The following is a 13,211-nucleotide window of genomic DNA, read 5'->3' as shown; positions in this document are numbered from 1 at the left end:
CTCCTAAAAATAAAGTCCCAAGTTCCTGATGTGAAGGAATAGCCATAATGGGTGATCTTGGAAAATTCACCTCATCCCCTGGGAACCTCAGTTTCCTCATTTGTAGATAAGGATATTAACGCTGTCCTGGAGCGTCAGCCAAGAAGTGTGAATGAGCAAGAGATTTGGAGGAAAGCAACGCACACAGCCAATAAATCCCTGAGAAGAGGTGGACTCGCTGACCACAAGCCCCGACAGGTGTGAGAATTGCTAATGCCCAGTGGCTGCCTGCATTGGCAGGAACTGCACTTCCCTCCTTGCTGGCTTCCATGAGGATCACCCCAATTTTTTGTTTCTTATTGATGTAAAATTCACATAACATAAAATTCACCATTTTATCCATTTATTTTGAAAATTTAAAGTTTTGGCCGTGCCGCATGGCATGTGGGATCTTAGTTTCCTGACCAAGGATCGAACCACACCCCCTCTCTGCCTTGGGACCATGGAGTCTCTTAACCCCTGGACCACAAAGGAAGTCTTGAGATTTACCATCTTTAGGGGAACAATTCAGTGACATTTAATATATTCATGACGCTGTGCGAGGACCATCCCTATCTAGTTCTAGAACATTCACCCCAAAAGGAAACCCCATGCCCACTATCAGTCACTCCTCAGTCCCCCGACCCAACCCCTAATAATCTGTACTCTCTACTCTGCCTTCTGTCTCTGGATCTGCATGTTCTGGACATTTCATAGAAACCGATCACATATTATGTGGCCTTTTGTTTCCGGTTTCTTTCACTCAGCATGGTGTTTTCAGGGTTTGGTCATATTGTAGCGTGTTTCAGTGCTTCGTTCCTTTTTACAGCCGAGTAACACTTCGCTGTGTGGCTGGATCCTATTTAGTTCATCCACTCGTTTGTCAGTGGACATTGGGATTGTGTCCTCCTTTTGGTGATTGTGAATAGTGCTGCTCAGAGTACTCACTTATAAGTTTTGAACTCCTGTTTTCAATTCTTCAGGGGCTCCGCCTAAGTGTGGAATTATGGGATCCTATAGAAACTCTACATTTAATCTTCTGAGGAGCTGCCAAGCTGTTTTCCATGGGGTTGCTCCATACTCCAGCCTTTCTGCCAGCTGATCTGGGCCAGTGTCTTTAAAAGCCATGATCTTCCCCCTCACCTGGCAAACACACTGAGGTGAGCCTTGGGTACGGCTCTCGATGTCCACAGGTGTGAGGCGGAATCCTGAGAACAGAGCAAACAGAGGGAAGGCAGGGAGAAGTTAAGGGGTCTTTGAGGTGAGATCTGATGTAGCTTTTCACGAAGAAGTTAGACCCTGGGGGCACAAAATCCAAAGCGTGATGTGATTTTTTTTTTGTAGGAACCTAACGGATAAAATTGCAAAGCATGATGTGATTTTTGTAGAAAACATAATATATAAAATGTAAGCAGATCCCCCACATGCAAAGAGAGAAGGGTCTGCTCCAAACTGCCTGAGTCATGGGGAAAGTGGTGGGGGTGGGGCAGAAGCTCTTCCCATCCCTTCCCCAGCCACCTGCCTGGGCACAGCAGAGTGCACGCCTATGCAGTTTGAAAAGAAAACCCACTGAAGAACATTCAAAGGAAGTAAAAATGACGAAGCGTGTGCCGGCGTCAATTGTCGGTCTTTGTTTCAGAGGCAGCTGCACTCTTAGGAGAAAAAAGAACCAGATGAGAATCTAGACAGTTTCTTCCCGTGTCAAATAGGTGATTAAACAGCACTTCCTCCAGGACTGCTGTTTGTAAGCTACCACAAAAGTCCCTCCAGCATCTTCCTGACACCATCTTGGTAGCTAGCCCCTGTCCATCTCTGTTGGTTCACGCACTCATTCATTCATTCACTCATTCATTCATTCACATATTCATTGATTCATTCATCACTAATTCATTCATTCATTCACTCACATATTCATTCATTCACGCATTCATTCATTCACGCATTCCTTTGCTTACTCATTCACTCACTACACATCTGAGAAACTGCTCCTTCCTGGTGGAACTTTCCATCCAAGATCTAAAACCACAATGAAATTACAGCCTGCAGTCAGTGATTTGAAGGAAGCTTCCCAGCTAGCTCAGCTGATAAAGAATCGATTCCTGGGTCAGAAGATCTGCTGGAGAAGGGATAGGCTACCCACTCCGATATTCTTGGGCTTTCCTTGTGGCTCACCTGGTAAAGAATCCGCCTGCAATTCGGGAGACCTGGGTTCAATCCCTGGATTGAGAAGATCCCCTGGAGAAGGGAAAGGCTACCCACTCCAGTATTCTGGCCTGGAGAATTCCATGGATTGTATAGTCCATGGGTTTGCAAAGAGTCAGACACGACTGAGCAGCTTTGACTTTCACTTTCCCAAGGTACAGAGAAAGGGCTGTACTGGAGCCCGTCTGGGAAGGATGAATAAGAGCAAGCAAGGCAGAGAGAACGGCATGTAAAAAGGTCCTGAAGTATAAATGTGAAAGGGGAGGGAGATAAAGAGAAGGGGAAGGCTGAGGGTGAGAGGTGTCTAGGGTGGGGGATAAGTATAGATTTTGTCCTAAGACAATGGGGAATCATGGGAGGCTTCAGAGCACAGCAGGGGCATAGCCCTATTTATGCTTTTTTAAATTGTTGTAAAAGTTACACAACATAAAAGCTACCACTTTCAAGTGTTTAATTCCATAGCATTTAGCGTATTCACAATGTTGTACGACCACCACCTCTATGTATTGGGTTAGCCAAAAAGTTCACTCAGGTTCATAAGTTGTTACTGAAAAACCCAAGCGAACCCTTTGGCCAATCCAATAGTTCCGGAACACTTTCACCATCCCAAAAGGAAACTCCACCCACATTAGCAGTCGCTGGCCACCATCACTCTGCTTTCTGTCTCTGGATTGGCCTGTTCAGGACTTTTCATTTAAATGGGATCACACAACACGTGGCCTTTTATATCTGACTTCACCAAAGTATGCTTTTAAAAGGGCAACTTGGAAGGGCAGGAATAGAAATAGATACTATGCTAGTCCATCCACACCCCTCCATCCCTCTCCGTGTTTAACCTCGAGGACACTGTGTGATTGCTTGTGGTTGCCAGGGGCTCCTCTGGGCTCCTGGAGCACCCTTTGCCTGCATGCCAACCAGAGGGCCACAAGTACCTTGAGTTGACATCCCCCAGGGCAGCCCTAACCAATGACATAAAACATTTCCAGATCTCCCATCAGGACAGAACCAACACCACCCTCCAAGGACTCTGTGGGATGCATGCCTGGACTTTTCTCCCATCCTTCCACCTGCTCACATCTTCCCTTCCCTGTCCTTCTGTGATTTTCTTTAAAAATCACTCTCGGGAAAAAAAGTCACTCAAGGGACTTCCCTGGTGGTCCAGTGGCTAAGACTCCATGCTCCCCATGCAGGGGGCCCGGGTTCGATCCCTGGTCAGGGAACTAGATCCCACATGCTGCAACTAAGAGCCTGCACGCTGCAACCAAGTCTAGGTGCAGTCAAATAACACATAACTAAATATTAAAAACATCACTTGCCCACAAGTGCTTGTTTCAGGCTCTGCTCCAAGAGCCAGTCACAGATGCGAGAGGCCAGGGCAGAGGGTGTCAGTCCTCCAGGCCAACGTGCCACCCCATTCCTGCCCCTTAGTGGGCCAAGAGACACAGAGCCAAAGACCCCATGTGCTGAACAGCTAGCTGTTTAGCAAAACAACCATGAGGAAGGATTTTTCAGGCAGTTCCATTAGTGCGTCAACACTACCGTGTCTCTGGGGCTGTCAGAACAGCCTCCATCTTCAGCTGTCACCTGAAACGGGACAGCAGACAAAGTGGTGGGCTCCACCCCAGCCCTGAGCCCAAGGGAAGTCACTTCTGGGGGCTTCAGAGCCAAGCCTGTCCTCTCTGGGAGCGGCTCATCTCTCCCACTGCCCACCCTGGAACCTCGGACTCGAGAGCCCAGCCTGAGATGCCCACTCCCCCCATCCTTCCGGCCTTCGGTGTTCTTGGAGGACAGTCGCAGTGGGGAGGAATGTTTGGGCTCACCGGCATCACTTGGAAAAGCTTTCTGTGTCTGTATCAGGAGGAGCCCAGGGTGAGCTGGAGGCGTGCTAGATAACACTAGAGATTTTATAACAGCAGGCACATGGGACTTCCTGGCGGCGGTCCAGTGGTTAACACTCCACACTTCCACTGCAGGGGGCACAGGTTCAATCCCTGATTAGGGAACTAAGATCCCGAAAGCCAGCTGGTGCAGCCAAAAACAAACAAACAAAAACTCCAGGCATGGCACAGCTCAGGGCACCTGCAGGGCACTCATCCCTCATGCCCCTTTCAACTTAGGCACAACTTGTTTTACAGAGGAAGAAACCAAGGCCCAGAGAAATGAACAACCCTTAATTAAGGGCTAGATCCACGCCAACTCTGTCAGCTGCATGAAGGCTAAAGGGAACTAATTGGTTAATGGGATTGAACATGATAGCTTCAGGCTCAACGGAACCAAGGTGCGTAAGCTACTTCACTAGGCAGCCTCTGTGTCATCTCTCAACTCTGCTGTCCTTTGTCAGCTTCATTTCCAGGCAGGCAAGATCGTGGCCAGCAGCTCTGAGCTGACAGTCACACACTTAAGCGACGTTTCAAAGAGCTCTGTTTTCTGATAGCTATAGTAGAAGCAGGGCTTCCCAGATGGCGCTAGTGGTAAAGAACCTTCCTGCCAGTGCAGGAGACACAAGAGATGCAGGTTTGATCCCTGGGTTGGGAAGATTCCCTGGAGGAGGGCCTGGCAACCCACTCCAATATTCTTTCCTGGAGAATCCCATGGACAGAGGAACCTGGAGAACTATAGTCCAGGGGGTTGCAAAGAGTCAGACACGACTGAAGCAACTGAGTATGCGTGCACAGTAGAATCACCACGACTGCATTTTATTGACCCAGCCTGGGGCATATGCCTCTCTCTCCAAACCAGTTACAGTGGTTAAAGGGCCCCAATACACTGATTGGGAGGGCCTGGGAGACTTCACTGAGAGGGGAGAGGATCAGCCCTATTCACACCAAGATGCTGTTCCCAGAAGGAGCAGAAACAAATGCTGTAGGTAGGCACAGCCAGGATCAAAACAGGAGCCTTCACCCAGAGCTCTACTGATCTACTGATCTCAGCTGCTTTTGATCACACACACCCACCCCTTCAGATACCTCCCACTTCAAAACTGCCAAAAATCAGACCTGGGGAGGATGCCTGGAGCCCCTCACTACTGAATCCCAATCTCTGCTCTCTTCCCTTTTCTTTTTTTAAAAAACCCTTTATTGTTTCTTTTCTATTTTCTATTTATTTGTTTATTTTGGCTGCGCTGGGTCTTTGCTGCTTTGCGCGGGCTTTCTCCCGTTGTAGAGAACAGGAGCTACTCTGCCGCTGTGCTTGGACTTACTGTGGCGGCGTCTCTGGTTGCGGAGCACAGGCTCGAGGTGCGAGGGCTTCAGTAGTTGCAGTACGTGGGCTCTGAGGTTGTGGTGCACGGGCTTAGGGGCTCCTCAGCGTGTGGGATCTTCCCAGAGCAGATATCGAACCCGTGTCCCCTGCGTTGGCAAATGGATTCTTATCCACCGTGCCACCAGGAAAGTCCTCTCTCTCCTTTGCTGAGCCTCAATTTCCTTTTCTGTAAAATGGGCTGAGGGCAGGGAGGCTACTGCACTCAGTGAACAGTCAAAGGTCACCCTGGGTTTACAAAAAGAGTTGCAAGGGAAGGACTTTTCTGAGTGCTAAAGGAGTCTACCCTGAGAGAGGTGTCAGCCTCAGGGGTCAAGACCCAGCAGGGAAGGCGTCAGGAGGCTAGGAGCAGCTGGGGGCTCAGCAGAGGATCAGCTCATGGCTGTCAGCCCAGCCCTGGGAGGCCAGCCTCTGAAGGCTGCCTTCATCTTCCCAAGAAAATCACAGTTCTCTCTTTCCCCTCAGCCCTTCCCAGTCCCCTCCTCCGCCCTCGTTTCTTGTTTACTCATCCAGGGCCATGATTTATTTTTGGACGGGAATGTCGGTCCTCTTTGCTCTCGCGGCCACCCGCCAGAGCCACCCGCTGGCCACACTGAGAGAAGGGAGGCCGGGGGGAATCCAGCCTAGCTGAGACAGGGCGGGGTCTCCATCAGCGGGGAGGGTCTCCATCAGCCCCAGTGCTTGTTCTTTTGTTTGTCTTCACAGACAGCAGCTAGGAGTACAGGCAGCCAAGTTTTTGGATTTCTCCACTCTTGATGAACAGAGAGACTGACCTGTCAGTCTACAGCACTGTCATTGCTGTGGACATAGGCAGTGTCACTCAGAAATTGACGTGGGTAAGCCAGGCATGGTTTGGGGTGGGTTGTGAAGTGTCCAAATATGCACTCTTTCAGTTCATGCAGACAAGTAAGGATGGGTTTGTTTTCATTTTTAAGATTATGTTTAGGACTTCCCTGGTGGTCCAGTGGTTAAGACTCTGTGCTTTCAATGTATGGGGCATGGGTTTGATCTCTGGGCAGGCAAGATCTGCACACACGTGGCCAAATATATATATATATCTCCCCTCTCTGTACTGTAAGAGAGGAATCCTCCAGGACTATGGCCATCTGCTTATGACTCTGTCTCCTGCTCTGGGCTCCATTCTAGCACCTAGCTCAGTGCCTGGCATATAGTGGGTGCTCAACAAATGTGGGACTTCAGGGGAACATTTTTAGAAAACAGCTTTATTGAGATATAATTCAGGTATCACTCAATTCATCCATTTAAAATATGTAATTCAATGGTTTTTAGGATATTCACAAATATGTGCAGCCACCACCACGGTCAATTTCAGAACCCTTTCACTACCCCCCAAATAAACCCTGCGTCCATTTCAGTCACTGACACTCCTTCTCCCTGCAGCTGCTGGCAACTACCAGTCTACTTTCTGTCTCTATGGATTTGCCTGTTCTGGACATTTCACACAAATGGGATCCCGCTACATGTGGTCTTCTGTGTCTGGCTTCTCTCGCTAAGCACGTCTTCAAGGTTCATCCACACTGCAGCATGTGTCAGTACTTCGTTCTTGTTGATGGCTGAGTAATATTCCATTGTGTGGTTGGACCACACTTTGTTCATCCCTTCTTGTCTATGGACACTTGAGTTGTTTCCACCTCTGGCTACTGTGAATACTGCTACTGTGAACATGTATGCCCAGGCATTTGTGGGCATGTAGGTTTTCACTTCTCTTGGGTATGTCCTAAGGACCGACAGTAAATGTTTCCTGGTTATATTGAACCCTGTTAGACTTCGGTCAAATAGTCACCTGGAGGGATTTCCCTGGTGGTGCAATGGCTGTGACTCTGTGCTCCCAACACAGGAGGCCCAGGTTCTATCCCTGTTTAGGGAATTAGATCCCATGTGCTGTAACTAAGAGTCTGCATGCTGCAATGAAGACCAAAGATCCCAAGTGCCACAACCAAGACCTAGCACAGCCAAATTGATTAATTAATTGATTTTTAAAACAGTCACCACTGTGGAGGACAGTAGGAGAATCCTTAACAAACTAGGAATAGAGCTATACGACCCCGCAATCCCACTACTGGGCATATACCCTGAGAAAACCAGAATTCAAAAAAGGCACATGTGTCCAATATTTATTGCAGCACTATTTACATTAGCTAGGACGTGGAAGCAGCATAGATGTCCATTGACAGATGAATGGATAGAGAAGCTGTGGCACTTATGTACAATGGAATATTACTTAGCCATAAAAAGGAACCAATCTGAGTCAGTTGTAGTGAGGTGGATGAACCTAGAGCCTGTTATGCAGAGTGAAGTAAGTCAGAAAGAGAAAAACAAATATCATATATGAATATATGGAATTTAGAAAAATAGCACTGATGAACCTATTTACAGAGAAGACATGGAGACACAGCTGTAAAGAATGGATTTGTAGACACAGTGGGGAAAGGAGAGGCTAGGAGAAATTGAGAAAGTAACATTGACTTATATGCACTTTAATGGGTGAAATAGACAACTGGTTGTAGTTGTTCAATCACTAAGTCACATCCGACTCTTTGAGACCCCATGAACTGCAGCATGCCAGGCTTCCCTGTCCTTCACTATCTCCTGGAGCTTGCTCAAACCCATGTCCATTGAGTCAGTGATGCCATTCAATCATCTCATCCTCTGTCGCCCCCTTTTCTTTCTGCCCTCGATATTTCCAAGCATCAGGGTCTTTTCCAGTGAGTTGTCTCTTCGCATCAGGTGGCCAAAGTATAGGAGCTTCGGCTTCAGTATCAGTCCTTCCAATGAATATTCAGGGTTAATTTCCTTTAGGATTGACTGGTTGGATCTCCTTGCAGTCCAAGGGACTCTCAAGAGTCTTCTCCAGCAGCACAATTTGAAAGCATCTATTTTTCAGAGGAAAGCTGCTATATAACACAGGGAGGCCAGCCTGGTGCTCTGGAGGATCTAGAGGGGTGGGCTGGGGGGAGTAAGGTCAACAGGGAGGGGATATATATATATAATTATGGCTGATTCATGCTGATGTACAGCAGAGACCATCACAACATTGTAAGGCAGTTATCCTTCAAAAAAAAAAAAAAATCAGTCACCTTGGTTGGATAGATAAACGATCCAACCCCTCAGGCTTTGAAATCAGGAATGCCAGCTGGAATCTCCCACTGACTCACCTGTGAGGAGGACCCCAGAGGCTCCTGGATTCCTCTGATTGCCTTGTAGAGGTCCTTTCATTGTCAGCTAGTACAATCACTTCCTCTCTCCTGGATCTCTCTAAAATGAATTTTTTGGTTTTTTTTTTTTTGCGGCCAACTGGTCCACCCCTCAAGGGGGTGGGGAACCAAAGATAGCCCTGTCCATGGGACTGGAGACACCTAGATCTCTGATCTGGGTCAGGCCTTGGGGTTTTGGAGCGGGGCTGATCTCAGGGCATCCTTCCCTGGGTTTATTTTGGTTGAGGGTGGTGGGCTGGGTCAGCATGTTGGGGGTGGCCTGTGCCCAGGACCATGAACCCTGAGGCCTCAAATCCACGTCCTTGGCATGCAGGTGTCTTGGATGGCATCTGAGGCTGAGAACCTGGTCTGGGTCCAGTCGGGAAAGGCCGAGGTAGGATGTTCTTGCCTCTGCTGCTGCTGCTGCTAAGTCGCTCAGTCGTGTCCGACTCTGTGCGACCCCATAGACGGCAGCCCACCAGGCTCCCCCGTCCCTGGGATTCTCCAGGCAAGAACACTGGAGTGGATTGCCATTTCCTTCTCCAATGCATGAAAGTGAAAAGTGAAAGTGAAGCCACTCAGTTCTTGCCTCTCGATGCTCTCATTTTGTCAAGGAAATCGCATCTCTAAAACGCAAGCCCTGGACCTCACTGATGGTCCATGGTTAAGACTCCATACTTCCAGTGCAGGGGGCACAGGATCAGTCCCTGGTCAGGAAAGTAAGACGCCGCACGGACAAAAAAATAGAAAGCAAGGGCTTCTCTGGTGGCTCAGTGGTAAAGAATCTGCCTGCCAGTGCAGGAGACGTGGGTTCAATCCCTGGTCTGGGAAGATCCCACATGCTGCTGAGCAGCAAAGCCGTGGGTCACAGCTATTGAGCCTGTGCTCTGGAGCCCGGGAACCGCAACTACTGAGCCCTTACACCCAGAGCCTGGTGCTCTGTAACAAGAGAAGCCACTGCAGTGGGAAGCCCGCACACTGCAACTAGAGAGCAGTCCTGCTCGCCGCAACTAGAGAAAAGTCTGAGCAGCAACGAAGACCCAGAACAGCCAAAAATTAAAATAAATATAAATTAAAAAAATAAAAAGCAAGTCCTGCCTCCGCCCACTGTGAGGCCTCTGGGTGCCTGCATCAGTGAGGGCCTTCTAAAGAAACAGAGTCAATGTGATACATGTAGGGGCTTCGCTAGTGGTGGAGCAGATAAGAATCCATCCGCCAGTGCAGGGAACATGGGTTTAATCCCTGGTCTGGACGATTCGATATGCCATGGAGCAGCTAAGCCCGTGCGCCACAACTCCCGAGCCCCAGTGCTGCAGTTACTGAAGCCTGGGCACCTAGAGCCCATGCTGTGCTGCAAGAGAAGCCACCCCAATGAGCAGCCCACAGGCCACAACCAAGAGTAGTCCCCCGCTCGCTGCAACTAGAGAAAGCCTGCGCAAAGCAACGAAGACCCAGTGCAGCCAAAACCAAAATGAACAAACAGCTGCTCTAGGTCTTAGCTGCAGCACGCAGGATCTTCAGTCTTCGTTGCAGGGTGTGGGATCTTTAGTTATGGCACTCGAACTCTTAGTTCCCTGACCAGGGATCGGACCCCGGCTCTCTGTATTGGAAGCACCGAGCCTTAGGGAAGTTCACTGGACCACCAGGGAAGCTCCATAAGTTGCAGTCTTGAAGAGAGTTCTTTTTTCCCAGGAGACTCCGTTTTGGCTCCGAAGGCCTTCAGTTGATTAGATAAGGCCCACCCAGAGTCTCAGGGATAACTTCCTTGCCTTAAGGTTGACTGATGGGAGGTGTTAACCACATCTGGGAAATATTTTCACAGCTCCATCTAGACTAGTGTGTGACCAAACACCTGGGAACCGTTGCTGACGAAGCTGACACGTACACTTTCACCATCCATGTTTCCATGTCCCCCCTCCACCATGAACCATCCGTGAGAATGCCAGCTCCTGTGAGAAGACTGCAGGGGTGCTCCCTGGTCACAAGGGAGAGCATGTGGAGGCATGTTGACTCACTGCATCTGGACAGAGAATGCAGGACGGGAAGGAAGCACGTGGGCACGTGGGGTGTCTGTGGGAAGGTGGTGGAAATGTCAGCAGGGGGAGAACTCCCAGGCCACGAAAGATCGAGACTTCAGCCCAGGGCCACGGGGAGCCATAGTAGGTGTTGAAGCATGTGGCATGATTGGATACAGCCATTCCCTTCTCCAGGGGATCTTTCTGACCCAGGGTTCGAACCCAGGTCTCCTGCATTGCAGGCAAATTCTTTACCATCTTAGCTACCAGGGAAACTCATGCTTGGATACACTAACCATTAAAAAAGCTTGTTGCTGGGGGATCTTCCCTGGTGGTCCAGTGTATAAAATTTCATGCTTCCAATGCAGGAGGCCTGAGTTCAATCCCTGTTTGGGGAACTAAGATCCTACAGTACAACTAAGCCTGAGCATCTCAGCTGCTGAGCCTGAACGCTGCTAGACCCACTTGTTGCAGCTAGAGAAGCCTGCGCACAGCATCGAAGACCCAGAGAAGCCAGAATAAATAATACATCTTTTAATTTTTAAAATTACCTAACAAAAAATTAAGGAAAAAAAAATGTCACCGACTGTTATGGGTTTCTCGGCACCCTCAGGTCTGGGCAGGTCGGGGCAGTGAGAGTTAGGATCCCAGTCTATGCAGGACATGGCAAGGCCTGGGCCCAGGGCTGCCGAGGATCGGGGTGGGCCTGGTTTTAAAATGTTCCAGGTACATCAGCCTGGGATGAGTGTAAGTTGCTAAACTCAGCACGCTGAGCTCTTTGGTTCAGGCCTCCACTCTCTTTTGGCAATTATGTCAGAACGACCCCCTTGGGCTGCACAAGGTCAGTGACCTGACCCTGAAAGTCTGTGGTGCCTGTGCCCCGACCCCTGTGGGACCACTGGGGAGCGGTTGCCTAGAGACGGCCGCCTCCCCTCCCTGCTCCCAGTGGGAAGCTAACCCCCTCTCCCCTGGCTGATAGTCTGGCAGGGAAAACAGGCTCCATCTTGCCGTTCCCCAAACATGCAAAGATTTTTCCTACCCCAGGGCCATCGCACTGGCAGTTTCCTCTGGCTGAAATGCATTTCCTATCATTTTCCCCACGGCCAGTTTCTCCTCGTCCCTCAGGCTCCACCTAATTTTCATCTCCCCCAAGAAGCTTCACTATTGTCAGTCTCGACATTGCTGTTCAGTCGTTAAGTCTGACTCTCTGCTGAGGGAGGAAAGGGACAGGCTGAGCTGACTCCATCTTGAAAAAGAAGGAAAATCCATCTTGCACTTTCAGTGAGCTTTGGACCATGTGCCTGGTAGCCATGGCGATAACATACCTATGGCCGAACTGGCCTCCCGGACTGATAAACACCAGGTTCCATACCGAGATTTCCTGTCACCAAAAAGAATGTAATAATCCCCTATGTGGTCAGTCATCTTTGTAATCTTGATGGCCTCCACCTATTGGTGTAGGCCACAGTGTATAACCAGCTGACCCTTCTGATTATGAATCATGCCTGTAACCTGATTGTATCTCCCTTTGACATTTTTCAGGCTAGGTTTAAGGAATTTGGGGATGTGGGCTTGAGCAGTACACGTAAGTATATAAAGTTTTCACAGAAGTCGGTCAGAGTCCTTGGCTAAGAGGAAACTCTGCCTTGGACCCGCCGGTGTAATAAACTGCATTCCACTATCTGCATTGTCCTTCTGAGTGAGTTTGTTTCCTGGAACATGTGGCTGCAACACTGCGACCCCATGCACTGCAGCACGGCAGGCTTCCCTGTCCTTCACCATCTTCTGGAGCTTGCTCAAACTCATATCCATTGAGCCGGTGATGCCATCCAACCATCTCATCCTCTGCTGCCCTCTTTCCTCTTGCCTTCAATCTTGCCCAGCATCAGCATCTTTTCCAGTGAGTCAGCTCTTTGCATCAGGTGGCCAAAGTATTGGAGCTTCAGCTTCAGTGTCAGACCCTCCAATGAATATTTAGGGTTGATTTCCTTTAGGATTGACTGGTTTGATCTCCTTGCAGTCCAAGGGACTCTCAAGAGTCTTCTCCAGCACCACAGTTCAAAAGCATCAATTCTTTGGCGCTCAGCCTTCTTTATGGTTCAACTCTCACATCTTTATGGTTCACATCTCACATCTATTGGAAAAATCACAGCTTTGACTATATGGATCTTTGTCGGCAAAGTGATGTCTTTGCTTTTTGATATGCTGTGTAGGTTTTTCATAGCTTTCCTATGTCTCTGTGACATCCCCTGTTTTACCTCCCAGGATCTAAAACTATTTTATTTCCTTTTATGCTTCCCTATCTAGAGTGTGGAGCCATGAGAATGGGATTTTTTCTGCCTTGATCACCGGCACATCCACAGTTCCCACAACAATACCTGTCTCTCAATAACTGCTTGTTGAGTGAGTGAATAAAGAGCCACGCCCCCTTCTTATCCTTCTCTTACCCTTTAAACAGCTACTCTGAACTCACATGTTGCTTCCCCTCCTCCCCCCAGAGTTT

This window comes from Bos indicus x Bos taurus, chromosome 7 (genome assembly GCF_003369695.1).
Source record: "Bos indicus x Bos taurus breed Angus x Brahman F1 hybrid chromosome 7, Bos_hybrid_MaternalHap_v2.0, whole genome shotgun sequence".
Classification (NCBI taxonomy): Eukaryota; Metazoa; Chordata; class Mammalia; order Artiodactyla; family Bovidae; genus Bos; species Bos indicus x Bos taurus.
The sequence above is the reverse complement of the archived record's forward strand: the minus strand, read 5'-3'. Positions refer to the sequence as shown.